This window comes from Colius striatus, chromosome 4 (assembly GCF_028858725.1).
Source record: "Colius striatus isolate bColStr4 chromosome 4, bColStr4.1.hap1, whole genome shotgun sequence".
Taxonomy (NCBI): Eukaryota; Metazoa; Chordata; class Aves; order Coliiformes; family Coliidae; genus Colius; species Colius striatus.
This window is the reverse complement of record NC_084762.1, coordinates 19,346,675-19,372,951: the sequence shown is the minus strand read 5'-3', so window position 1 is coordinate 19,372,951 and position 26,277 is coordinate 19,346,675. Positions and strand designations below refer to the sequence as shown.

The window sequence follows — 26,277 nt, the reverse complement described above, 5'->3', positions numbered from 1 at the left end:
CCCAACCTCCTGACACCTACCATTTATATACTTATAAATATTAATGAGATCCCCCCTCAGTCTCCTCCAGACTAAACAGCCCCAGTTCCCGCAGCCTTTCCTCATAAGGAAGATGCTTCAGCCCTCTGATCATCTTGGTGGCCCTGCGCTGGACTCTCTCCAGCACTTTCCTGTTCCTCTTGAGCTGATGAGCCCAGGACTGGACACAGAACTCCAGATGAGGTGTCACTAGGGCAGAGTAGAGGGGGAGCAGAACCTCCCTTGACCTGACTACACTCTTCTTGATGCATCCCAGAATACCATTGGCCTTCTTGGCCATGAGGGCACATTGCTGGCTCATGTTTAATTTATTGTCAACGAGGACTCCCAGATCTCACTCTGCAGACAAGTCAATTGTATATCCACATAAGGTGGTAAAATCTGGCTATACAACATATTAGTTTCCTTAGTACTGCTTGATTTTGGCTTTCATTTTCAACTTTTCACTTAAAGTAAGGTTGGAGCTCTTTATTCAACTTACTGTTTAATGCTGTTTAAAATGTAAATAGCAGTTGTACCTCTAATGCAGAGTTCAGTGAAGCTGAGAGAGTCTGACCTACGCTTAAAAAAAGAAAACCGAGAAAGGGTAGAACGTAGGAACAGAGATCCAAGGTTTCCGACTGCATAGTAAAGGATATGACCTTTAATATCGAGGCCTTTGGATCAAATTTAAGTTGGCATTAAAATTTTCTAAGAAATTTCCTGCTGATTCTCAAGTTTTTTTCCTCGGATTTAATTCAGGAAGGTCACAATAAAGCAAGTGTCATCTGTGCTATTGTAATTGCTCTCAGCAGGCTGATAATGTTATTGCAGAGAAGTGCCAGCTACTGTGCTTTTATTTCTTTCTTTAAGCACTTGTCTTCCTACACGCTTATTCCCCTTCCTCTCAGGTCTACCCTAAGGAGTAAGTGAAGCTGTTTTAAATGCTGTTTCTTTCTCATTTTAACATGTTTTTAGAATAATACTTTCCTGAGTCTCTTCAACAAAGGGAATAAAAGCATGTCCTGCCTATTGCAGAATAACTGTGGGCTTGTATTTCTTTTTCCTTAAATCTTATCCAAACTTTATGTGTTAGATTAGACATAAAGTCTTAAAAGGTGATATTCCTAAACATGCAATGTTTAGTTCATTTTCTCTGCTGCTAGGTTTATGGAATGGATGTCCAACTAAAGAAGTTTCTCTTAGGTGCATGCTGAATGCTCGCTGTCCTACGTGTTATATAAAAATGACAAATCAGAGCTCGTCACAGAGGCGCATATGTATCTGGGATCCTGCACTTGTAGTTGATCACATCTTCTTTTGCAATTTGACTTTCAGAACAGCATTATTAATGTGATGTTTCTTGTATGAGTACAAATTCCTGTCTAGAGTGCTCCTGGTAGATCTGTTACTAGTGTAGTGGAAGTAGATTGGTACAGTAAGTAAATACAAATGCAGAGTGCTGTGATGATGGTTCCAGTCAGACCAGCTGTCTAAAATGTCAAGTTTCTGTTTGTAGTGGTGGCACATTAGGAGCTGTGTATATCGTAGTTATTCCTTTTTAATAAATGTTAACAAAAAAAAGAGATATTTTAAAACATTTTAACTAGATCACACGATTGGTATTTTGGGGTGATGATGCAACAGTTTTTTAGGTGTGGAGCAAGATATGTTTTACTGAATTGTGGACACAACGTAATAACTCATGTTCTCCTACCTCATTATAGCTGGTAGATAAGCCTTTGGAGTTTCAAAGGACCAGCCTGGCCATAGCTGAATACCCCTGCCTGGCATCTACATCTGGCTTCCTACACCCTATCTAGCTTCACACTTGTCTTCACCCTCCTGGTCCATCATCATGCCCTTGCACTCTGTTTTTCCCCAGGGCCCACTTATTTAAAATGTCATGCAGAGAATACTTCTTGTGTTATCTCTAGCCACATGCAGACATATACAGTTCTCTTCCCACGGCATTCAAGGCTGCCGAACAAGCTAGTCTCTGTACAGAAGAAAATTACTGGCATGGATATTCAGCTGCTTATTTGCATCCTCAGCTAACATATGTACAGTGGGATATGTCCTCTTGCCCACATGCTATTGATTGGAAATGAGAAGCGATAAAATATGCTTCACAAAGGCAATTCCAGTTCTGAAATGCATGTAGCTGTATTTGGCCAACCTTTTTAACCTCCATGGCAAGTGGAATTGATCAAAGCTACCCCACAGAGTGCAGGCAGTTTTTATGTTCCATAGTGTTGCTTGCATACCTGTGCTAAGTCTATTTCAGTAATTAAAAAACAACAGATGATGATCTTCAGTCATAATGTTTCACCCACTTTCTTATTGCTCATCATTTCTTCTTTTTAATTGCTATTGATGTCTACCCCTAGCCATGCATCATATGGTGCTGGTAGGACGTATACCACAGTGCCAGCACTTTTGATGAACTTCAGTGATTAAAAAAAACACTTCTGCAGCATGTGGAGTTTCTCTCAGCCAACATGCAGGGATGTGGAAGGAGGTCACTCCTGATCAATAACTGCTTATTGCTTCTTAGTTACGACTTAGACATTTTAATTTATATTTCCTGCTGCTGCCAGAGGGAACTAATTTCCAGCATCGGAGATGCAGGGCAGCTACTTTAAAGGAGAATTGTCCTGAGATGAAATGATGTTACTGACCTGAAACACTTCAAAAAGCTTGATTCTGAAGCCTGCTGTGGTTTGAGCTAGCAACTTCTGAGATAGGTTAACACTGCTCTGAATCATTGTGAGACATGATCATGTTGTTGCTTTGTAAATTAAATAATGAAGCATTTGTATGTGAGAGTTCTTACTATAATTAGTAGTTAGAGAGTGCTTTGAAAAGATCAGAATCTGTATCACATGATGGAAGGATCTGGAATTTGTTTTCTAAACTTTCAGTCATAGAGACATGAAGTCTTCCAAAATCCAGGTTGGATTTATAATGCTTTGTGTATTAACTGTAGAAACACGAGTGAATACTCAGATAGTCCCTTCACTAGTGTGATTTTTTTTTTTCTTTGACTGAACTAAAAATCTGGCTTGAGTTATTCAGAGAAAAGTTCCTGTGGATGAGATGACCTTTTGCTTAGTTCTCCTGTGGATCTCAGCTGTGAAGTAGTGGTAAGTTTCTTTGAAGGACTTTGATAAAGCAGCAAAAATAAAAGCTCTCATTCTTGCCAGTTCTTGTATTTACATCCATGAATTGCTGTTCTCCTGAAGTTTCTAGGTGCTATACGAATTGTAATAGCACTTGTGAATCAGTCTGCTTTCAGATCTGTCAAAGGGCACATATTTAACACTGTCTAGCATAGATACAACATTTTAAAACCCTGCCACTCTTGAAAAAAAAAAATCAGTTCCACAGAACAATTTTACTTCTAGCTATTCCAATCACACATCAAACTACACAACATGGGATATCCCAGTGTTGGGATATGGATGCAATAGTTAAGCAAACTCACTGAGTTAACATCTGGGGGTTTTTTTTTGATTATGGAGACAAAAATTTAACAATGTTTTTAATTTCTAGGCAAAATGTTTCTCATTGCTGTAAGTAATAGAAAGTTCCATCTCTTTTCATTTCACAGAAAGTAAGAATTCAGTAGATTTGAATATGATAGTAGAAAGACTTGGGAGTTTCAGCCTGACATTTTAACCTGTAATATTTTTACAGGTTGCTTAAAAATGTTATGCTCTTCACTATTCTCTGTCGCCCAAGAATAATGTTGAACAGCTTCTTATTGTGAACCCATCAGGTCAAAACACTTTTGTAGTAAAAAACACGAAATACTTCCCAGTCTCATCTAAGATTTTTGGAAGAACCGATATCAAAGAGCTTGATATCAAATCATACAAAGAATCTTTCAGTGCCGTCTCTTCAGAGTAATAATGTGGACATTTCAGATTTCTATTCGTTTTCTTTTTTATAATGTTGGATGAGCAAGGCAGTTGGTAGAAATCACGTTGAGGGGGACAATGTAAATTCTGTGTTACTGAGATCCATTGAAGCAATATTTGGTCTGGAAATAAGCTGGAAGGAATCAATTGCGGATATTTCTGATTTGGAAATGGTAACATTTAGAGTGGACACGGGAAGATTATCTTGTATCATATGATCAACTGGATTTTTATCTTTGGTTTCATGGCGTGATTGTTGATCCCAGGATTAATCAGAGGGTAAAAAGCAAACAAGGATGTAAACATTTCACTTGCTTTTTGTACACTCAATGCTCATCACGAAGAAGACTGTGTGCAGAGATTTTATTTCCACTGGAGATACTCTTGCAGTTCTTCTCATATGTTAAATGTCCTTATTTAGGTACTGTGCTCTTCTTTCATTTGGATGTTCCATATTTGTGCTCATCTACCTCCAGATGATTTTAAACCTTACTATCCTTCAATCCAAGTTTTAAAAGAAAAGAAAAAAAACAAGTAGAAGGGCAGCTTATAGTCAAAGGAAGGTTTCTGAAGGACAAAGAGCTGCATGTCCTGAAAAATGAAGCCACGTCTGCCCTGATCCAGCTGGCTGTTCTAGGAGTATTGTGGAAAGAGTCAGATGATCTTTTCTATCTAAAATAAGGGAGTTTTGTCATTGTTGTTTTCAGTATTTTGTGGATTTGGGGTTTTTTGTAAGATCTTGACCAATTCTTAATGCTTGTATTTGATCATTTTGACTATTCACTATAACTCAGACTTTCTTTTAATCAGAAGCCTTTCAGAAAACAATGGCTAAGACAGGTAATGTGTTCTCCCCACAGTTTTCAAAGGCATTGTAAGAGAGAGTTACGTTTTTGCTCTTTCTTGTGGGAACACATCTCTTTCAAAGATATCTTTGAGCGTGTAGTGTTTTGCTTAGCCAGGTTTTGGTAGCGAGAGGTGACACAGGTGGAAAATAGTTGCTACAATCTTCCCTTGTATCTGACAGGGCCAGTGCCGGTTGGCTCCAAGATGGACGCGCTGCTGACCAAGGCCTGGCCAATTAGTGATGGAGGTGACCACTCTGTGATTAATGTGTTGGAGAAGGGGAAGAAGTTGTAGTGCAAATGCTAAACTGCAGCAGCGGAAAAAGGGAGTGAAAATGTGAGAGCAACATCTCCACAGACAGTAGAGAAGGAGGGGGGAGGAGGTGTCCCGGTACTGGAGCAGAGATTCCTCTGCAACTTGTGATGAAGACTGTGGTAAAGAAGGCCCTGTCTCTGCAGCCATGACAGCCACAGTGGAGCAGGGATCCACCTGAAGCCCACAGGGGTATCTGTAGAAATGTGTTCACATTCTCACTCCCTGTTGCTGCTGCAGTTTAGCAACTGCCAAACAACTTCTCCTTCTCAAATATGTTATTCACAGGAGCGTTACCTCCATCACTAATTGGCCAGGCCTGGGTCAGGTACAGGGTCCAGCTTAGAATTTATAGGCCCAAACCCTGTGAGCTACAGAGGAAGCTTCTGGCAACTCTTTCTTTAAAGAAACCACCCCTGTAGACCCATCGCTACAAAAAACTTGGCCAGGCAAAACCACTACATCGCATTAAGGTTCTGGGAATGAAAACCCTAATAAGGACTGGGCACCTTGCAAAATATTCTAAAAACTTGTGACCATTGATAATTAATTTCCGGATTATCGTAGAAAAGTACCAAATGCAAAAAGATTTTGGCCAGATTATTGCAGACACACGGCGGGGGACTTCTGGTTCTTTAATACTGAGTAATATTTTATTCTTTATTTTTGTAGAATTTTATATGAACCAGAAGTTCAGCATTTGTTGTTTCACTTGCACATACCTTTGCAAGACTGGACTTCATGTAGAAGTTGAGAAATTGGAACTTAAATATTGTGTAATATGACAGGAAAATATATTGCTATAGTTTACCCCAAAAAACAACTAATCCAGTTTAATGTGATTAAGGTCTCTTTGTTTGAATTTGAGATATTGGGAATAAGAAAGAAATTTAGCATTATAACCATACTGTTACTTTTGAAGAATCAACATACCTTGTAATCACCTCTGCATAAATAGCATCAGGCTAGAAATGTTATTCATTCTCTTATTGATCTCATGTGTAAAGCTGGCTTTCAATTGACCTCAGTTAGAAGGTGGCTGAATTTTGCCTCCATACAATGTTCTGTACCTGAGGTTTCTTTATACCTTATCAAAGGATGAAGTAGACTTGGGTATTAGTTATCTGTCTAGCCTGATCACTGAGTACAAGCAAAGTATATTAATACTTCTGTGGAAAATTGGACCTGCTTTTTCACATTAATTCAGCTTTCATTGCACTAAGAGGATCTTAGTGTGCTCACTGGTATTTTATATATGTCAGTATAGCAGTAAATTTCTTTGTATTGTCTATATATAAAGAGCAAGTAGTTTTTATTTCTTTTAAACAACATTTGATGTGTAAATTTTATTGATAGCTCTGCAATACAGTCTTCTGGAATTTGGTTGAGGTTTTGTTTTGTTTTGTTTGCCTTTGTTAGGGTAGAAGGGGTTTTTTTCCTACCCTTTATAAATTATGTTTTCATTACTTTTACTTACCATGTTGTGTTCAAGATGCCTGCAGGCCTCTAAGTGCAGAGGGTTTTTTATTCTTATTGTGTGAGCCTGACTGAACTCTTAAACAATGTTATAAAGATGCAGTAAATTTTCCATAGTATTAGAAACAATTATTTTTGTTATTGACAGTAATTTTCTGTGTCTGGCTATGAAGTTCATCCAACTTTCTTACCCTGCCCCTGAACAGGGTTTAAATAAATTTAGAAAGTGATGTAGATACTAGAGGTATGTTTCTTTATTAACAGAGAAATCACCTTTAGGAAAAATATTTAGGAAAAAATGTAGGGTCTATTTTGAAGGAATATAGAAATGGTATGTGGAGTGGCAGAAACACCTTCTGTCTCATTGGAAGGAAAACTGAAATTATTGGCTTAACAGAAAAACTAACAGTCTGGTTTTATTCTGGAGAAGCAAAAACCCTTTGTAATTTTTTTTTAGGCTACATGACATTCTTCGTTGTCAAAAGACTGACTCTTTGCTCTCCTATGACATCCCAATATTTAGCATGCTAGTGAGACTCTGAATTCTTGTAGACCAAATTATGGAAAGTCAGGTAAGTGGCATTTTTTCTTTATTATATTGCACAGCTTTTAAGTTATACAGAGTTGGCATATAGATACGTCATAAAACTTACATAGGACAAATGCGCAATATAATAATATTAAAAAGCCACTTACCCACCTTTACTGTTAATGCAGCCAGTTCTGTGGCCCAGTACTTGTTTTGTGATGGGTGTGAAGTCCCCTGTACAGTGCATACTGGAGCATGAAGCTGTTTAAGAACTGGATCTGTCTTTCTTTTATGTATCTGATAAGTGAAAGGATAAACACAAAAAGCAGCTGTTGCTTGGTTTGTGAGCACTGAGAACAAAATGAGATCCAGTGGTTGTTCCCTTTGGTGATGTTTAACCATTGCTCATCAAATTTGGGTTTTATTTAAAAAAAAATGCTGTTAAAATTTGGGTTTACTGTGTCAGCTTTCAAATTTTTAAAAAGTATGTAGTTTAACCTTATTTCCTAGGATCAAAATATGTAATTTTTTTAAAATAAAAATGTTTTTATTTATGGATCTTTACAGTATTCTCTGCTGAATATAGGAAGAGTCTTGCCCTTACCTTGTGGGAGAAAATACTGCTTTGGGAATAAGTAAAACACTGGAATTTTTATCAGCAGCATGAATTTTTCTGAAAACATTTGCAGTTTGAGGATGGGAATATAACTAAAACAGCTCCTTCTTCTTAGCTAGTGTAGAATCCAGCATTTGCCATAAAAAATGAAGTCGTGGGCATAAACTAGCAGTGGATCCATAAGGTTACACCTGAAGCCAAAGTTGTAAATCTTGAGCCATTTCCACAAAACTCTACTGCTTTGTTTGTTTGTTTTCAAATGGAAGTAGAAATTAAGATGAATTTTGGAATTTCAGTTTGTAGAAAGCTGTGCATGTTTCATCTCAGTTGCAATGACAGCTTTGACAAGGCAAGAAAAGTATTTTAATATCACCTTCAATGCCACCCTTGCCTGTCATAATGAGAAACATGCCTGTTTAGTGACTGCTGTTTTCCCAGCCCAAGCCAGCTGCCTCCAGCTAGACCTTTCTTTGGGAAGATCAATCACAAAATTGCATATATATCTCTTGGGAAACTCAGTCTGTGTGATCGGTAAGCATAAACACCAGTGGAAATTCCCTATTTGAAATTTTTCACTGACTTTGAATGATTTCCTAGTGATCCTGGTAATATTTAACAACCATAAATAAAGATCACTCTTCATAACTTAAGTAAACAGTAAAGCATTTTCACTAATTATTAGACATGAAAACAAAGCTCTTCTCTCATATCTAGGATTGGTCCTTCAGATAAGATTTTGAGTATATTGTCCTGACAACGTGAGTAATTTATGATACAGCCAGAGGTGTAATTGTTCTGTGAATAAAGAGAGAGTTTTAGCTGTGGGGGAAGTTGAGAACTTTTCATGAATGTTAAGTAAATTTAATGATTGAAGTGGAGGACGGTCATTTATATCCTGTCTAAACTGGCCAACAGCCACATTAATGTTTGTAACAGATTTAGAGTATAGCTAAAATAAAAATAAGGGTTTCCTCCTCTCTTTTCATACCCTTTTCACCACTTTTTAAACATACATATAAGACTGAAGGCTTTCTGCTTATTTACTGTAATTTACAGGAGACATCAAAGAAAAGTGGAAATGTTTGAGAAGTGATGATTGCAATTGAATGATTTGAAGCTATTAATTGCAATGAGACTATACTAGTTCAGATACCTCTTATTTCAAGTGCTTGAAATATTATTTCAAAGACAAATTGAATTATAGGTTATTAGTAAATCTGCACCAAGGTGTTTAAGCCCACTTGTAAACTGTCAAACATAGGTACTATTTCAAGTAGTAGTTTAGTCACTTGTATGCTGGAAAAGGAGTTGAAAATTTTTTTATGGGTTATATGAGAATATGTGGAGTAACTGAATTGCTTTTAAGACTAGGCATTTCCTGTACTTTCTATCCTCTTATTTTCTTCAGCTTTAAAGTTTTCCTGCTTCACCACTAGCCTTTTTATCTAACTGGAGAAGATGCTCTAGAGAGGGAGGAAGCTGCTTTTCTGAGGCAGACTTACAAATTCACTTGACCACTTGGGGGAGATAAAAAACAGCAGATTTATGCAGCCCTCAACAGGTCACAAGTGCAGTAAATTACTTCCTGGAATTTCTACTTTTCAGAGTCTACTACCATTGCTAGACAGTACTGTTCTCAGTAAAACAATCTTTTTTTTCCAGGAGGACAGTTAACATATATTGCTTTGCATGGATGTTCTGAGTGATACCATCCCATGTCGTTCTTCTTCTCATTAATCAAATATTGTTTATTGAAGCAAATACAGTATGCTTAATGGTTTGGTATTGGATTTATTGAATTTTAAGGAATAAGAAATTGAAACAGTAGAAACAGAAATAGTACAGTAGTTTAGAAGTCCTATTAACTTGTTTATGTAGCTGATGAATTTCACCATGTGTTCACACTTTCACGTGCTCACATAAACACTTAGAGGATTCCAGTTCCTTTCACAGAGTAATTAAACAAAACTCAAAGGCCTGACAATGTGTACATGCAAAGCAGTAAAGGGGGAAAAAAATTAAGGAGACATATTTTTCCACTTGTATTCTTCCATCAGTGTTGTTTCATTTCAAGATTGAAAGTTGCTCACTGATACGCTGTCTGTGCTGTGTGGATATTTGCAGGAGGATGTTAGCAGTTACAGGCTTTTTAGGTGACTGGTTTTTATTCTTCAGTTTTTTACATAAGATGTGGTTGTTACAAAACTAGATATAGGTATTGTTAAAAGTGCAGTCATTTGTGGGAAATATGCCCCAGCAATGTCCTGTTGGTAACTATAATAATAAAGAGATGTAGTTTATGCAAAGGCAAACTTCTGTGATGGGCATCACAGTTCTTCTCAAGTGCTCTGGCCTAGAGCTAGCATTTGGGGACAGGGGAACTCCTGTTTTCATTCTGCATGGATTTTTGTGCTGCGGTCTTTCCCTTTCTATTCCTTTTCAGCCATTTCTTGTTCTCAAGGAGCAATTCGCTGCTCCTCACTCCTGTTGTGTATCTGATGTTAGACCTCTGCTCAAATGCCACTCCTTTGCTAGAGGTAACTCCTGGAGGCTCATTCTCAGATGTTTTCATGCTGGTTACCAAGATTATGTGATTGGTGTTTTAAGTGACCTTGCATCCTCTTATGCTGGAGTGAGTCTTGGTCTGCTGACAAAGATTCCAGGAATGGGTTTTTCGCTCCTGGCCTAGCTTTGAGACTCGACAGCACTGCAAATTGCCTTATTGAGGCTCAGAAGCCTGGAGGCAAATGGAGATCCTACTCAGGATGAGTAAATTCTAATAAATTCAAGGACCAGAAGTCTTGTCACTCTTCCAGCTCACTGCTAGCTTGATGACCATGAGCACTGCAGGATCTTGTTCCTTTCTTCCATCTGTCTGCATTGTTCTCCCTGTTTGCTCCTGCCAGCTGATGTTGAATAACTGTCATGCTGAGAGGAGATGGGACTAGATGGAACTTCACACTTCTATCCATCCTGCTGGATTTACCATTAGTGCAGCCCCTTGCACCATCAGTGCACAGAACAGTCATCTCCTCTGTTAGAGCTGCAGCAGTTTGCTCCATTTTTTTTTCATTTCACAGATCACTTCTGTCAGTGTTCAAAATATGGTCCTCTTCTGGCATTGGGACTTGTGACCCACAGAGACTTCTTCCCTTCGCCCCAGGGGCCCAGCTTGAGTTTTTCCTCTGCTGTTTCTAACAGGCAAGATCACCTGACTCTTTGCTGGGAATATGCAAACCACGCACAGGATATATTGGTTCCTTTTCCAGAGACCACAGACATCAAATCTGTACAGCACCACAGAGGTGACTGTGGGTAATGCCTCATTTAGCAAACTCATCCTATAGATGCAGTTTGCCTTGAAACCTAAAGATTCCCCTTCCATATAAGCTAACTTCTCAGGTCACCCAGTGCAAATGCATGTAGGACAAGTTATTGAAAAGAAAAAAGATTGTTTATCAGTCTTTGGTGTTTGTAGAGGTGTGATGTCCATAAAAGAATTTCATAGCCCAACCTCATTTCTCTGTTTGTTAGAGAACCTGTAGCATACATTTCAGTCATCTCCTCAAAGGACTGAACTTTCCAGTTATTTCAGATGGTTCTCCCAACTGAGAAAATAGATATTAGCTCTGTAAACTGTCTTGTTATTTATACTTCCTTTTAAAAGCAAATAAATTATTTATAAGTTGATGCAACTGAAATAATTTTGCATCTCTGAACCTAAAAAGCCAAGTGTCACACATATCACGTAATGAATGAATGTTAAGGGATGACTTGTTTCACAATATGACTGTAATGGAATTAATAGAATACTGTGGCCATATGATTTGTTGTGAGGATGGATTTTGGTTTTGTTTTAAGCTTTATAACTAGCCAAATAAATGTACTTGTCATGTATTTTTACATTTTTAAAAAATACTCCATTACCCCCAAACTCAGAAAGTGGGAGAGTAAAAAATGTACATCCTCACTACAGACTTAACATCCTCAGCCTCATTTTGGCTTCAAAGTCCTTGTGTGGTTTTGCTTTCTTCTTCACTTTTTTAGATACTCAGTTTTCTACTCAAATATTTTCTGTCTTTTAATATTGTCTGAGAGTCAAACATAAAGTACCATACTGAGAATTCTAATGGCAACAGTTATTTGAGCTCGTAAGGAAGGTAACCCCTTATCCATTAGTGTTGTTCTGTTCAACTGTGCAGGGTACAGAATCCATTCAGCAGAAACAGTTGCAATCCTCTGTAGCTCTAGATAGCTGTAACAGAGCAAAACATGGCTGCTTGTGATGGGAAAGAAGAAAGGACAAAATAACATATTCTAAGTTCACTGCTAGTTACACTCCCACGCCTGCCTTCAGAAGGTATAGCTTCTGACTGTTGCCTCTCCCTCTTTTGCCAGAGGGACTTAGAATCATAGAATGATTTGGGTTAAAAAGGACCTTAAGGGTCATCTAGTTCCAACATTCTTACATGTGCAGGGACACCTTTCACTAAACCTGTGGGGCACAACCTAAGCTGGTCTTGAACATTGCCAGGGCTGGAGCAGCCACAGCCTCTCTGAGCAACCTGTTGCAGTGCCTCACCACTCTCACAGGGAAGAGCTTCTTTCTTGCATCTAATCTAAATCTGTCACTTTCACTTGCTCGAACACAGAAAACTGATTGCATCCTCACTCCAGAATCTTTTAAGCTGATGAGGAAGCATCAATCACCGTTTATACCCTTTATACCGTTTATATCTGATAGGTGAAAGAGCAATGTCCTTGGAAGTTTCAGCATTTTTCCATTGCTCAGCTCAGGAAACCACATCAGAATTTCATCACTTCCTTTTAATCTTGGTCACATTTTCCTTAATGCTGTACAAAAATTTCTCTCGCTCGTTATGCTCAGCTATAAAGTATGTAGTATAGGTGACATTTCGGTTAGGGAAGGGTGCATTGGAACCCTTGAATCGTTGATTCAAACAAGTAATAACACTACATATGATTTGAGTATCATTTCTTGTAGCTGAGGGAAGAGCTTTTTGGCTTTTTAACGTCTTGTTCTTAACAGGTTTGCTAGACGTCCTGCATGGCCACCTGCCCCTATCTGAGTTAGGTGTACCAGGCTATCTCGATGTAGGTGAAGAATACTGAATCAGCAGCATTTCTGCACACACTTTGTGCTTGCTCAAGACTCAGTAATGTAAGGTATAAATATAGCCAGGCACGGGAAAAGGCGAAGCTGGCAGAGAATTTTAGTCTCATGTAAAGCTCCTTTCCCCATAAAGCACACTGTTTGTCACTTAGAAAGCAGTTAAAAGCTAAACTGGGAACGAAAAGTCCTATCCCAAAACAAATATGTAGAGGGGGAGACGAGGAAGAGTGTGTGTCATTCTCTTCTCTAAAAATGGGTTTGAATAGTGCCTGCTTCAGATTCAACAGTTCCCTGAATGATTGCTTTGAATCTACTTTTGCACTTCATCAAAACACCAAAATATTGTTCCCCGTATATGTAGAAAACTTAACTGGTACAGTACACAAGGAAGCAGCTAGTTCTGCACACCTCTTCAAAGGCTTTGATCTAAAATAAGGAAGATAGCAAGGTTATATATAGTTCTTTCAGTGAATCCTGACAAATGCTTGCTGACTTTGTAATGATGTGTGTGTAAGAGAAATTTCTTTTATTTCTTATTACCTGTGTAATGACTGTCACATAGGTCATGTCCACACAATCAGGTATTCTAATTGATGGCCAGGCTGCTGCATCACCTTTTGGTTGGCAAATGCTTTAAAGAGTGGGGAGAGCTCTATGGTCCTGCACCACCCTCTTATTCACGGCTGTTTTCTGACATCTGTTGAAACCATTGGCAACACTGAGCTGTTAGCTGATGATCACCCAAGTTTTTAATAGGCATGTGAACTATCTGTGGTTATTACACTACAGCTATTGATTTTGCATTATCTACTGCCACCCTCACATATATCCCCAGTGACCCTTATAGAAGTAGTTTCATTTTGTGGGGTTGTACATATACTAATAGAGGTGGTATTCAGTAATTATCTATACTTTTCATTTTATTATATTTCAAAGCAGAGTAATCCCTTTTGTTAAAGACATGCCAGGGAATGAAGAGGTGGTTCTTCTTTTTGGAGATTGTATGTTTACCACTAAAACAAATCTCATGCAAAAGAGCAATTGATTTATAAGAACTTGAGTTATTCTACATTATTATGAAATTGTATTCTGTTTGTTGATGTTACCGTGACACTAGGAAAAATACTTGATTGAAAATCAGAATTTTTTTAGAAAGGGTACTACCTGCGAGTTCAGTGGTAAATAACTTGTGATGATGAAGTACTTACTACAAAATAAGTTTGTAGTTGTCCTCTGACGCATGTTCACTTTCTATATTTTTCTAAGTGACTTCTGATTCTTTTTTGAGTTAAGCAACAAAAAAAAAGGGCTGGACAGGACACTTTCTTTTACAAATACATAAGTAAACATGAATAGCTAATATACCTGTGGCAGTGGATTTCTTTAATCCCCTGAAAGTATATTGCTAAAGTGTGCTGTTTAAGGTGCGTTTGCCTTTCATCCGTTGTTATTGAAAGTTTGCATCAGTGTCCACTGGTATACGGAGTTGCTCACTTCTTAAACTTTTTGGGAAAACCATGATGTGCTCAAGCCACTGTTACAACTGAGGGTAGCCCAGTAAACGTCTTCATACTGGGTTGTATGACAAATTGAACAGACAGAAGAAGAAAGCTGGAGGACTTCAAAATCTTCCTTATGCAAATATTTGGACATTCTGACATATCTACAGTTTTCTCCTGCAAACCACTTTGAAGGAGGTGGGAAAGGGAAGTAGCCAGTGAATATGGCCACCAGGCAGTCTGAATAGCAGAAATCTGTATTTATATCCTGTTTTGCAAGGAGAGCTTCCTGTTAATAGGGAACGAGGGGTCTCCTACAAAGGCAGAACATGGCAGAAAATTCTGGGGAGAATGTGGAACAATTTTTGGGAAATATTCTGATGTTTTTAATTCTTGCTGTAATTAAATGATCTTTCAGAGCATTGATTAGCGTGGAATCCATAAGTTCACAGTGGGAACTGTTTCTTTCACATTTACACAGAAGTCAGTGATTGAAACTAAATTATATCTATGTGACAGAAGGTCTAAAACTACAAATCTGTTGTAAGCCCTGTTTAATTCAACAGACAAATGTCATCTTTTGTGTCTTTCGATACGCATTTTCAACATTGTTTTAACTTGTTGGCATTAGTATTTTATTCTATGGGGGAAAAAAGAAAAGAAAAGTTTTCTGGGATTGTGAATTTTATACAGAATTGTCTCTCACCTGAATCTGGCTTTCCATAACTGGTTACAATAGCAGTCTCTCTGATCTCTTGAGGCTTCTAACTATGATTTTTTTAAAGTTTTTACTGAGCTAGTATTTGAGGCAATACAGAATTTAGAAATGCAGCCCATCAGCAGTTTGCTGGATTCTAGTTTTTGCATGCAGAATATTAAGAAAGTATGAATGAAGTTTAATAAAGTATGTCAAAGCATCCTACAACTATATATTGCTGCTGCAAAAAGGTTGCAAGTGTTTTGTTAAAAATTAAAGGCTATCATCCTATTCACATGAAGTAAAATCTGCCTTGAAATTCATAAACACAATCTAATTATGAATACCAATGTATGGAATTATAGGAAGGAAATAGTAGGATGCAGTTTTGAGTGGTCCAGCCATACAAAAAGTACAAAGAGAAGGGCATCGTTAGAAGATGCAAGGCAGAGTCCCCCCTAGCTCTCCTTTCTTCTCATTTCTTCTCTTAGATACTCTACTGTGACAGGCTGGTGCATGCCCTCTTCATGGAGGAAGTTTGTTTCGGAAATGAGATGTTAAATGGAAGTAGTTCACAGCTGCCGCTTTTGGAAAGGAGGAAGTCCTGTTAATAGGAGAGCAGTGAAAGAAAGAGAAGACTTAAAGGCACAAAGGTTAAGGGTAAATTAATGGATAACGTAAAGCAGGGGGGAAAGGAATAATAAGTATTAGTTTTTATTGAATTCCCCCAGCTACTTAAGATTCTTAGCTCCCTCGTATTATTTCTGTGGGTTTGACCACCATTATGTATAAACAAAAACCAGGGAGACGCATTCTTTCCCAATTAGTGTCTGCCTAAGAAATAACCTACTTTTTAATTATGTCTCTATTTCTTCCAGCTTACTGTCCTGAATCTGTCAGCTTTTACCATCTCCTTTGTAAATTATGTGCCCTGATGTCATGCAAAAAATTTTAACCTGTTTTGTAGTTGATTTGCTGCAGATGCAGAATCACACCAATGTCAGCCCATAGTAGTTGCACCTATTGTGACCATCCTACCGTTGTACAAGACATGTTAAATCAGAGCAGGTTATTTAAGAAACACTTTTGTGTTTCTGTTTTGAAGAGGTACATTAATCTGGCACATAAGTAAATTTTTTTCAATAAAAGACCCCACCAGGGTTTCCAGCGCTTTCCCTCAGTATAATTAAAGTGTCGTGATGATTTCACAGTTCAGCATATTGGTGTTGGTCAATGACGCTCACTCTGTTAGACACCAGGGGAAATTGGAGTCTTTTTTTTTCCCTTTTTGAATTTAATTGTTTGACTGAAGTGTCCAATTAGCAGTGATCCAATTACAAGATACCCTGGTGAAGGAAAGCAGGAAGCAATACATCTTGCTTCCTAAGTAGACACTTCATTTTATTTCTATCAGTGCTATTAAGGAAGACTTCCTTGGGAATAGGCTTCACTAAGGGTTTGTTCATTATCGGCTCAAGGTGAAGCCAAAGGAAACTTTTCTTATTTCATACCAGGATTGGGTTTAAAATAATTCTAAAAAAATAACAAGTGCAAGCACGAGGGGCAGGTGCATGTACTTAAATATGGAGTTTCCATTGGTAACAGCTTATTTCCTTTGTTGGAAAAGTCATTGTTCATTACTTACCTGAAGTGAAAGGTTAATGGCCTGTAGCGATCTGAAGAAACCCCTACAAAAATGCACAGCAAGGACCTAATGATATTATACAATAGTGCTTTCCATGTACTTTTCCATAGTTAAGACAGACATAGGAGAAAGCTCTTGCTGTTCTAATAAGTATACTTTATGTCAAGAACTACCTGCTATACTGGAAAATGAAAAGACTCCTGCTACTGTCAAACAGGCACCTGTCACCAAGGGCACAAATTTTGTTTTAGTGATGTTTGCAAAACATTCCAGCTGTACTTTGTGTAGATCTGCTGCATGTTTTTTCTTTTAAAAGCATCTACTGTAGAAAGAGTAACTTATTTTGTAGTGTGGCTGTTGCTTTAATTGCTTTCTCAATATCTTCAAACTGTTACTTTTGGCACATTTTTTTCCTTTTTGCAGTATGAACACAATTAAAAATAAGATCTTGTGTAGTATATTTGATATTGAGGTATTCCGAAGAATTTTGTTGGCTCTTGAGCAGAAACTTGAACACTTCAGAGAGATCAATCAGCCACCTCACTGAAACGTGTTTGTGATGTAGGATTAAGCCAAGCCACTCAGCTGCTCAGGGAAGAAAATTCAGGACAAAACCAGCAATACAAAGAGGAATTTCACAGGGATAGATTGCAACCATCAGTCTGTAGTTGAAGAAAAGCTTTAAGCTGACAGTCCTGCCTGTTCCCTTGTGTGGGTATAAGCAGTTGGTGTAGTATATGGGAAGGGAGGTCGGGCTGACTGGGAAACAGGCTTTTCCAGGCACCTACCAGAGTGATGTTCATGGTTAGCCCCACCACTTTTGCAGTTACTTCACCAAACAGCTGGACAGATGTTGGTGGCAGCAGTCATGGAATGGTAAGGAGAAAATGCAGGAAGAGGCATGGCTGCTTTTTTTTCAGTGACAGTGATAGCCAGTAAGAGAACTAAACGTGTATCGATGACAGGCACTGATTTTTAAAAGCTGTGGAGTAACACCCCTCATCATGACAGGTAAAACTGGAGATTAATCAAAGGTATACGAAGAGCATCTTTCAACAGTAGTGCTGGTATAAGCAGTTGCACCATACAGAAACAGGAGGTTGGTTTCCCAATGTAGGCATCTAGGCAGCTCCCACATCAAAGGATCAATCACTTCCAAGCAGCTCATGGCAGAGAGTCAGGTGGCAGAGGGAGAGCCCAGGGCAGACTGCACTGCTACAGAGAGGAACATCAGCCAAACCATCCAAGTAGGGACAGCTTTGGGGCCACACTCCTTAGAGTTTAAAGAGAACAGCAGGCAAGTGGTCCCCAGTGCTTCTGGGTAATAATTTTGCCAGGATTAACTTGAAATAAATGATGCTACATATTAAATCAGTAGAAACTGTTCTTGCAGCACTTAGATTTTCCTCTTATGCTGACCATTCTCAGCTGGGACATAGCTTGAGAGGAGATAACCTTGCTTATTAAATATATATCAGCATCTTCAATTTATGTAGTGCCAGATACTGCCAAAATGTCTTTTTTTGTCAATGAAGTTAGCATCGGTATTGGAATACTGTGTGAAATTTCATTTTAATTTGCCTCTACAAGCCAATAGCTGAACATTACCATAGGCCACAGTCTGGTGAACTTAAAATTATTGCTTTAGTCTAACTTTTTCTTCATTGAGTAAAAACTTCTAGAAGACACAGATCTTTACTTTGATTTATTTCAGTGATATTTGATGAACTTGCAAATTTTGACCATGTCACCTAATAGATATGTGTATTTTCTTGCCATAGCAGATTTTTTTTAAACTCAGTTGTCTTCCTCCTTTGTTGCACTTGCCTTCCACCCCAGTCTTCATCCTTCCCCAGCAACCTCATTTCACTCACTGTAAATTACTTCTTTCTTCATGTTTTTGGTAGTTTTAGCTTAATTAGTTACAGAAGACAGTCTACAAATATTTAAATTTTGTTGCTGTACTGAATGAGAAGTGAGACTGGGGAAGAGCTTTGAGACTGTAGGCAAAGGAGAGCATCTGAGCGAGGTTTGGTGAATCACAGAATCTTAAGAGTTGGAAGGGAACTCGAAAGATCATCTCGTCCAGCCCCGCTGCCAGAGCAGGGCCACCTAGAGTAGGTCACACAGGAACTTGTCCAGGTGGGTTTTGAATGTCCCCAGAGAAGAGACTCAACAACCCATCTAGGGAGCCCATTTCAGTGCTCTGTCACCCTTACAGTGAAGAAGTTTTCCTTGTGTTTCTTTGGAACCTCTTATGTTGTAGCTTGTACCTGTTGCCCCTTGTGCTATCGCTGGACATTGGTGAACCTGGCTTCCATTTTTCTGACACCCACCCTTTACATATTTGTAAACATTAATGAGATCACCCCTCAGAAGCAGACCCTTCTGCTGAAAATTGTTGCTACCTCAGCTGAGATGCAATAATGAGCTGCAGCTACACCCCTAACCTGCTGCAATGCAAATAACAACTACTGGTACCTAAGTAAGTTTACTTCATTTTGCATCATGGCAGACTAGGAGCACAGATGCAGTCAGTTTTGTATGTCAGCTGAAAAGTTAGAACTTCTTACACCACTCTGATGTGTACTTAACAGGTGTCAGGCCACCTGTTGTGCTAGAAATGCTCCTTGGGAATAAGTCTGTGAAAAGCAGCTTGTAAATTAAGTTTGGGAAAAGGCCTCAATGACAAAACTTGTGTGGTGAAACTGACTGCCTTAAGGCAGGAGACAAAATGAAAGTACACACCTTACCCAGGGAACTGTGAGGAAAACTGCAGGCTTGCTCAGCACCATTGCAGCTCCCAAATACATCTCTACCAAAGCAGTTAAGCACATCATTTGTGTGTAACAGTTGCATTGTACAGATTTGCCCTTCAGCTTTATGTGTTAGTTCTGATTTTAGCTGTCATTGTTTAAAGGAACAGCATAAAAGGGAAGAACTGCCTTATTTTCCATACATATCTTCAAGTCTTTTTCTTGTAAGTATTCCTTTTCTACTGCAGTGAATCCCATTGCTGCTACCGGTGAATTAACCTTCTTTTGACTTGTCAGTTTGAAGCAGTCTTTCGTTAATTATGTATGCAAATAAATTTAGGTGCACTGCTTCAGATAATACTGCTTTGTCTGCATAAAGATGTTTGCTTTCTAATTTTTCCCTCATTTAATTTACATGCTATTCATTTTGCTCGACTAGTGAGGAATGCAGGGAGTGGAGGGAAAAATAGAGCAAGAGTTGACAGCAGGTTACATATTAGCAGAGAATAATAATTTTCAACCACAAGGATCTGTTCCAAAGAGAAACTTCTACAGTGTTTTGTGAATCCTTCTGAAATCGTTACTAACTGAACTCTTGCTTTTTCCTGCTGAACATAGAGGTTGAATATTGTGCCACTGTGTATTGTGCTAGTAATTAGAAGAGTTTCTATTGTGAATATGTTAAGTATTGTAAATATTATAAATGTAACTTAGCTGTCTGTTTTGGAAGGTTTTGTGTGATTCTAATATCTGTGCTTCAGGACATAGGTTTGATTAACATGCAGGACATAGGTTTGATTAACATGTTTTCAGTGTCAAAATAAGCAGCTCCTCACCTTTTTTGAGGTAGTGTCTCAATTTGTAAAGCCAAAACAGTGATCCAGATAGACAAAGCTCATCCAGCTGAAAAGTAACTTGCTTTATCATTGTGGAAGAAATGTCCTTTGCTCACCAGTTTATTTTTTAATGTTTTTTAGAAGGTTATGTTGCTTGCCTCATGGCCATAAAATGATTTATCATAATAAGGAATAATGGGTGGTGACAGAGGAACCTGCTGAAGTTGGTACAAGCAGTACCGCCAAAGAGGCGTGGGCTCAAACATCACTGTGCCCAGACTCTCTGGGAGCTGAAACAATTGTGACAATGTCTGCATCTATGCGTGGAGCAGATCTGTAAAAGCATATCAGTAAAGCAAAATATTTTTTGTGAAGAACCTGATGTTTGCATTGTGTATCGTTTGGGATTTGGCTTGTACCGTGGACTAGCTCTTGTCTGATCTCAATGGCTTAATGCTCAGTTACTGCTGGAGTGCAGTGTGATTCTGGAGAAGGTCTCCCAGGGAGTTTAGTCAAAGCAGAATGCAGACAGTACAGTCTGAGACACTGGGCCACAATCTGGAGCAAAGCATTGAGGATGAAGACATTCACTTGTGTTCTCCAAACTTCAGTGTAGATATACTCCATCTAGAGACTTACTTGTCCACAATACAAGACTATGTGGTTGAACAAGGTATTAGTGATGGCCTTCTGAGTCCTGTTGTCATGCTATAACTTCTGGGCAAGCTTCCTTCTGAATTCCCCTTGTTGCAGAAAATCCTTCCAGTAAAATAGGAGGATGACTAGGTAATTAGCAGGCTCTGCCTATATAGACAACTGAGTTAGTTGTCTGCCAGTGTGAGAGTTCAGCAGTTATTACCTGTGACAGCAGTGATATGTTTAATTGGTTTATTGATACTAGGAAGCATGTGATGACGTGAAGCACAGGGATTTTCATTACCATTTTGACAAACCTGAGCTGAAGGTAAACACAGCACAGATGGCTGAAAATAGTAGTAAAATATTCCATTTTGTGTCTGCAGAAATCATTAGACAGTGGTTGAAGAGGTGTTATTAATGCATCAGATTCGCTTGGGGAGTTGCATTTCTGTAATGGCCACTAAACAATAATACTTCTGTTTTCAAGTGGAGCCCTTGCCAACTGCAGATGTGTTTTTCTGCAGCTATGAAACAGATTTATCCACAGTAAGATGCAGATTCTGTCCATGGCTTATGGTTTACTTCTGCCAGCTTAGCACAGTAAGGAAGCAGTAGTATGGATGTCATTTTCTGCCCATCATTGCCAGAATTCAGTCTTGCCAGTCTTACGGAGTTATCACAAAAGTAGCATGTTATTTTCATGCTGACAGTAAATGAAGAAGACAATTGTTAAATAGTAAATCAGAAAATCAAAATGTGACCTGCTGATGATGACACAACCAGCTTAAATGCAGCATTGTGGAGTAAGTGAACCTTGGAAACTTTTTGCAGAATTTAGTTGGACTCTGAGCTGCACAACGCTTTGATCAAGACTGCTTTTAGGCCACAGTAGGTATGGTTAGCCAATATTTCATCACAAATGCTGAATGCTTCTTACATTACTGAAAAAAAAAAAAAAGAAGAGGAAAAAATCTCTCAACTTTTTTGACTGCAGAGTTGGAGCGTGGCTTTGTCGCAATGTGTGTCTTAAGTTGCACAGCACTGATTGGCCCTGTAATCACATCTGCTCTGGAATGCTAACAAAACTCTTTACAAGCATCACTGGAATAATACAGGGTCATTTATTGATCTTTAGTTGCTATGAAGAACTGCAGTCTTATTGACTCGTCTACCATTTACAAGCCTCTGTCTTGCTCTTAAAACCTCTTTTTATTGGAACAATTTGGTAGTTTCTGTTGGGTTTATAGGTGTATTTCCTTGTTCTTCAGTGGTAGAGAGGTAAACATGTGAATAGATAAGCTTATAAATCTGAAAATTTCCATGTGAATTCAGTCTCCAATTAAATTTATTTTCTGGATACGTGGAGACTTTTGAGGTTGCTGAGGCTGACTGTGTGTCTTGAGCTGAAGCATCCTCTGTTTCTAGGAAATCTAAGGTAAAACAGTTAGAATCATCTCTTTTAAAATTATTTTCTCTCTCAAATTTAATTTAAAGCATATTTTAAAATTATCCTATAATCAAAGTTTGATCCCACCTAAAGCACATGGGAATTTTGATAATAGATCCGGTGAGAGCAAGGATTTAGCTTCCACCTCTTTCTCCACTGTTTGTAGGACAAGGCTCTTCCTGAAAAGTACAACTTTTATAATAACAAGTATACAGATCCATGAGTTTGGTGTTTAGTAGGACTAAACTACCACTGTTAACTGTTCTTATTTGTCCTATAATATGTTGTCTCCCCATGTGCTTTTCCTGCTAAGCTGTACTGCTGTTATTTTTGCCCATGATGAGCGTGCTGGCATCTTGGCCGTGTAGATGAAGCTCCATTTATATATTATCTCTAGCAGATTTCTGTGCCAGTGGCTCTGTGATGAGACCTTGGTAACTAGAAATAAACTGAGCTAATGTGGTGCCTTGTACCTCCTAGGACAGAAATTCTGTGGGTTTTGTCAGTTTGGATGAAGGCTTTATGTGTTTCTTGTTTTATAAAGGCATGCTAGGAGTAAAAAAAAATGAATACAAAAAAAAAAAGAGCTCCTGGAAAGACCTTAATGTTGGTCCCTCTGTATAGGCCTTGTGTAAAATACATGCTGAGTCTCATATTCGTATTTGGTGTGAATTTCAGCCTGTTTCTAATGGGGGCAAATTTAGTAGGCAGTTTTTTTGAGTAGCCTCAGGAGTTTGAGGAGAGTGCTTGTGGTGGTAAAGGCAAACTGAAGCTGAAACAAAGTTTTTGGATTTTTACGTTGCACCAAAGGACACTTGCTTGCTAGTTCTTAGGAATTTCAAGTAAGCCATGTGTTGAGATGAGCATCCAAATTTCAAAATGATTGCACCTGTAAAGCTTTGTTGTCTCTTCACATACTGTCATTTATCTCAGCAAGTGGCAGACTTACAATATTTTTAGATGTTTTGGAAAGTATTGTCACAAATTTGGCGGGTGCCTTTCACACACTTCGGGAAGTGCCAGTATGACTGTGGAGGAATGCACTTTCTTATGATGAAGCTGTTCTATACTTACTCATTTTTCAGATATATGTATGTTCATCCTCTGCTATGAAGTAATTTTTACTACAGTTATGTTGCCCTTGCAAAAGAACAGAAAAAAAAAAAAAAAACAAAGAAAAACCTCACATTTATTCAAATCATCCTGGGGGATTAGATTTCTCTTTGCTAACTAGTACAAGCTTCAAACAAGCCTTAGGTTTTTTTTCCCCCAGTTAAAACAACTGTATTGCATTTGCAAATCAGTGGCTTTAAATCTTTTTGAAGAGCAGAACCATGGGAGATGCTTCAGTGTTTTGTTTAAGTTGCTGCCTTTTGTGCACTATTGAAGCTGACGCTTTACAGGTATAGACTGGCAATCAGTAACTGCAACGTTGCTGTTTGGGAGTGTCAAATTCTAGCAGATTCTGTACATCACTGTCCAGCAATTCTTTTTACTTTAGTTCTGGATAAGGGATTTTCATTGTAAGTGAAGAGGTTAAAATGGTACTTGTAGTTTTTTATATTGATTCACTTGTCGATTTGCCAAGTACCTTCTCTCCGCTACCCTCCCCTCAGTATCTGCTTTTCAGCATTCACATATTAAAGTTTTATACATTAGTCCACTTGTAAATAAATAGTTTATAATGCCATTTGTCTAGCAGTGTCCACATTTTCTGCATCGTCATTGTGCAGCCAATTGCTACTGTAAATGCTCTAGACTAAGCAATAAACTTTTGGAGGAGCAGGGGTGGAGAGCCTGGCTTTTTTGAACTCCATGGCACTTGCAGGCGGTTCACACAGGACTTACGGTGTGCAACCAGCAGCATATTTTTTCAAAACCAGCAATGCTGGGTGGGCCAGTAAACCCCCAGGAACTGTTAAGCTGGTTCAGGGATGTAGCTGAACTCCCAGCTCTGGCTCTGGCTCTGTCTTTTTCTCTTCACAGAATCACAGACTCTTAAGAGTTGGAAGGGACCTCAAAAGGTCATCTAGTCCAACCCCCCTGTCAAAAAAGGATCACCTAGAGTAAGTCACACAGGAACATGTCCAGGTGCAGTTTGAATGTCTCCAGAGAAGGAGACTCCACAACCCATCTGGGCAGCCTGTGCAAGTGCCCCATCACCCTCACAGTGAAGAAATTCTTCCTTGTGTTTTTTTGGAACCTCTTATGTTCTAGCATATATCTATTGCCCCTTGTCCTATCATTGAACAACACTAAGAAGAGCCTGGCTCCATTCTCCTAACACTCACCCTTTACATATTTGTAAACATTAATGAGGTCACCCCTCAGCCTCCTCAAAGCTAAAGTCCCAGCTCCCTCAGCCTTTCATCATAAGGGAGATGCTTCGCTTCATCATCTTGGTGGCCCTGTGCTGAACTGTCTCCAGCAGCTCCTTGTCCTTCTTGAACTGAGGGACCCAGAACTGGACACAATATTCCAGATGTGGTTTCACAAGGACAGAGTAGAGGGAGAGGAGAATCTTGAGCTACTGCCTACACCCCTTCTAACACACCCCAGGATGCCATTAACCTTCTTGGCCACGAGGGCGCATTACTGGATCATGCTCATCCTGCTGTCCACCAAGGTCCCCAGGACCGTTTCCCCTACACTACTCTCTAACAGTTCATTCCCCAGCCTGTACTGGTAGGTATGTAGCATGCCCATCACCTACCAGATCTTTAGCTGCAGTTTACAGAAATTGGCTAGTAGGGAAGTGCAATAGTGAAATCCCTTTTTCTTTTCCTCCAGGACAGTTTCTGTCCAAAGGGCAGTAAGGACCACTGTGAAGAGCATTGCTATATTTGTGGTTGTACAAGATTTACAATCTGATAGTTGGATGCCATTGTACAATTAGGTGAAAAGTAAAGCAGGGAATGGGCGTCGGTGGGGACTGGTTGCTTGGTTAGAGGTTCTGGGGTTTTATGGAAAAGCTTGTCAAACTAGAAGACAACCCCAAACTCCAGTGGATAATTTAAAAAATGTAAAGTATTTGATCTTTTGGTTTTTAACATTTCTTCTTTTGAGGTATTAAGATGACAGTGACTATGATATATCCTTTCTTTTTTTCCATTATTGTAATTCTTGGCCAGAAATGTCAAGTGTTCAAAAACTGATCTATTTGCATTTCTGATGTGATCCTTTGAAGGACAAGAGTAAAATTCGCAGTAGTTTTACAGAGATGAGTTTCCACTGAGAATGTGGATCAGAGCCCAGCAAGTAACAATCCACATAAACAGGCTTTTTTGTCTTTGTAAGAAACAGACTTTAACTGTGAAGATGATGTTAGTCATTTTGCTATTAATTTTGTGTATGATACAAAGGCTCAGCAACAAAAAACAAAGAAATCATCCTCCAAACAGCAGACATGTTTTACGCTGTTTCCCATTGTAAGCACTGATGAGTGGTGCTTCTGGGTTTGTAATGGTAGAAATCTTCCTGTTTCATCTACGTGTCTCAAAAGAATAGGTAAAATTCACAGTCAGCAAACTAAAGCAGTAGCAGTCATTGTGAATTAAGTTAATTTCAGAAAGATACTTCTTGCTTAAATGAATACCACTGAACATCACATTCAACCATGCTGTGCAACTGGATGATGATAATGCTTTGTTCAGTCATATAAAAGTTCCTGGTTCCCTCTACTTAACAGAACAGGATCAGCCACAAAGTTATAGAAGAACAATATGTGATCTTGATGCATCTTAAGGAATCAAAACTTTTATGCATGAACAAGTGGCTTTTTTCTAAATTGACTATGTATTCCAAAGTAGTGTGACCTAGAATGTAATGGTATTATTGTATAAGCTGTCCTGTATAAGACCACAACAGCACGTCCTCTTTAATGCTAACCTTGGTATTATTTAGA

General features: G+C 38.7%; 1 protein-coding gene across 10 annotated transcripts in view; it reads left to right on the top strand.

Moving 5' to 3' along the window:
• The window catches only part of LYRM4 (LYR motif containing 4), a 96,289-nt gene that overhangs the window by 42,970 nt on the left and 27,042 nt on the right, over positions 1-26,277 (top strand). For 5 of the 10 annotated variants that reach the window (XR_009818672.1, XR_009818673.1, XR_009818670.1 and 2 more), the window contains one exon: positions 7,033-7,147. The exons of the other annotated variants lie outside the window; for them this stretch is intronic. The gene's annotated coding sequence lies outside the window, so the exon portion shown is untranslated. The remainder of the gene's footprint in view (positions 1-7,032; positions 7,148-26,277) is intronic. 10 annotated transcript variants of the gene reach the window in all.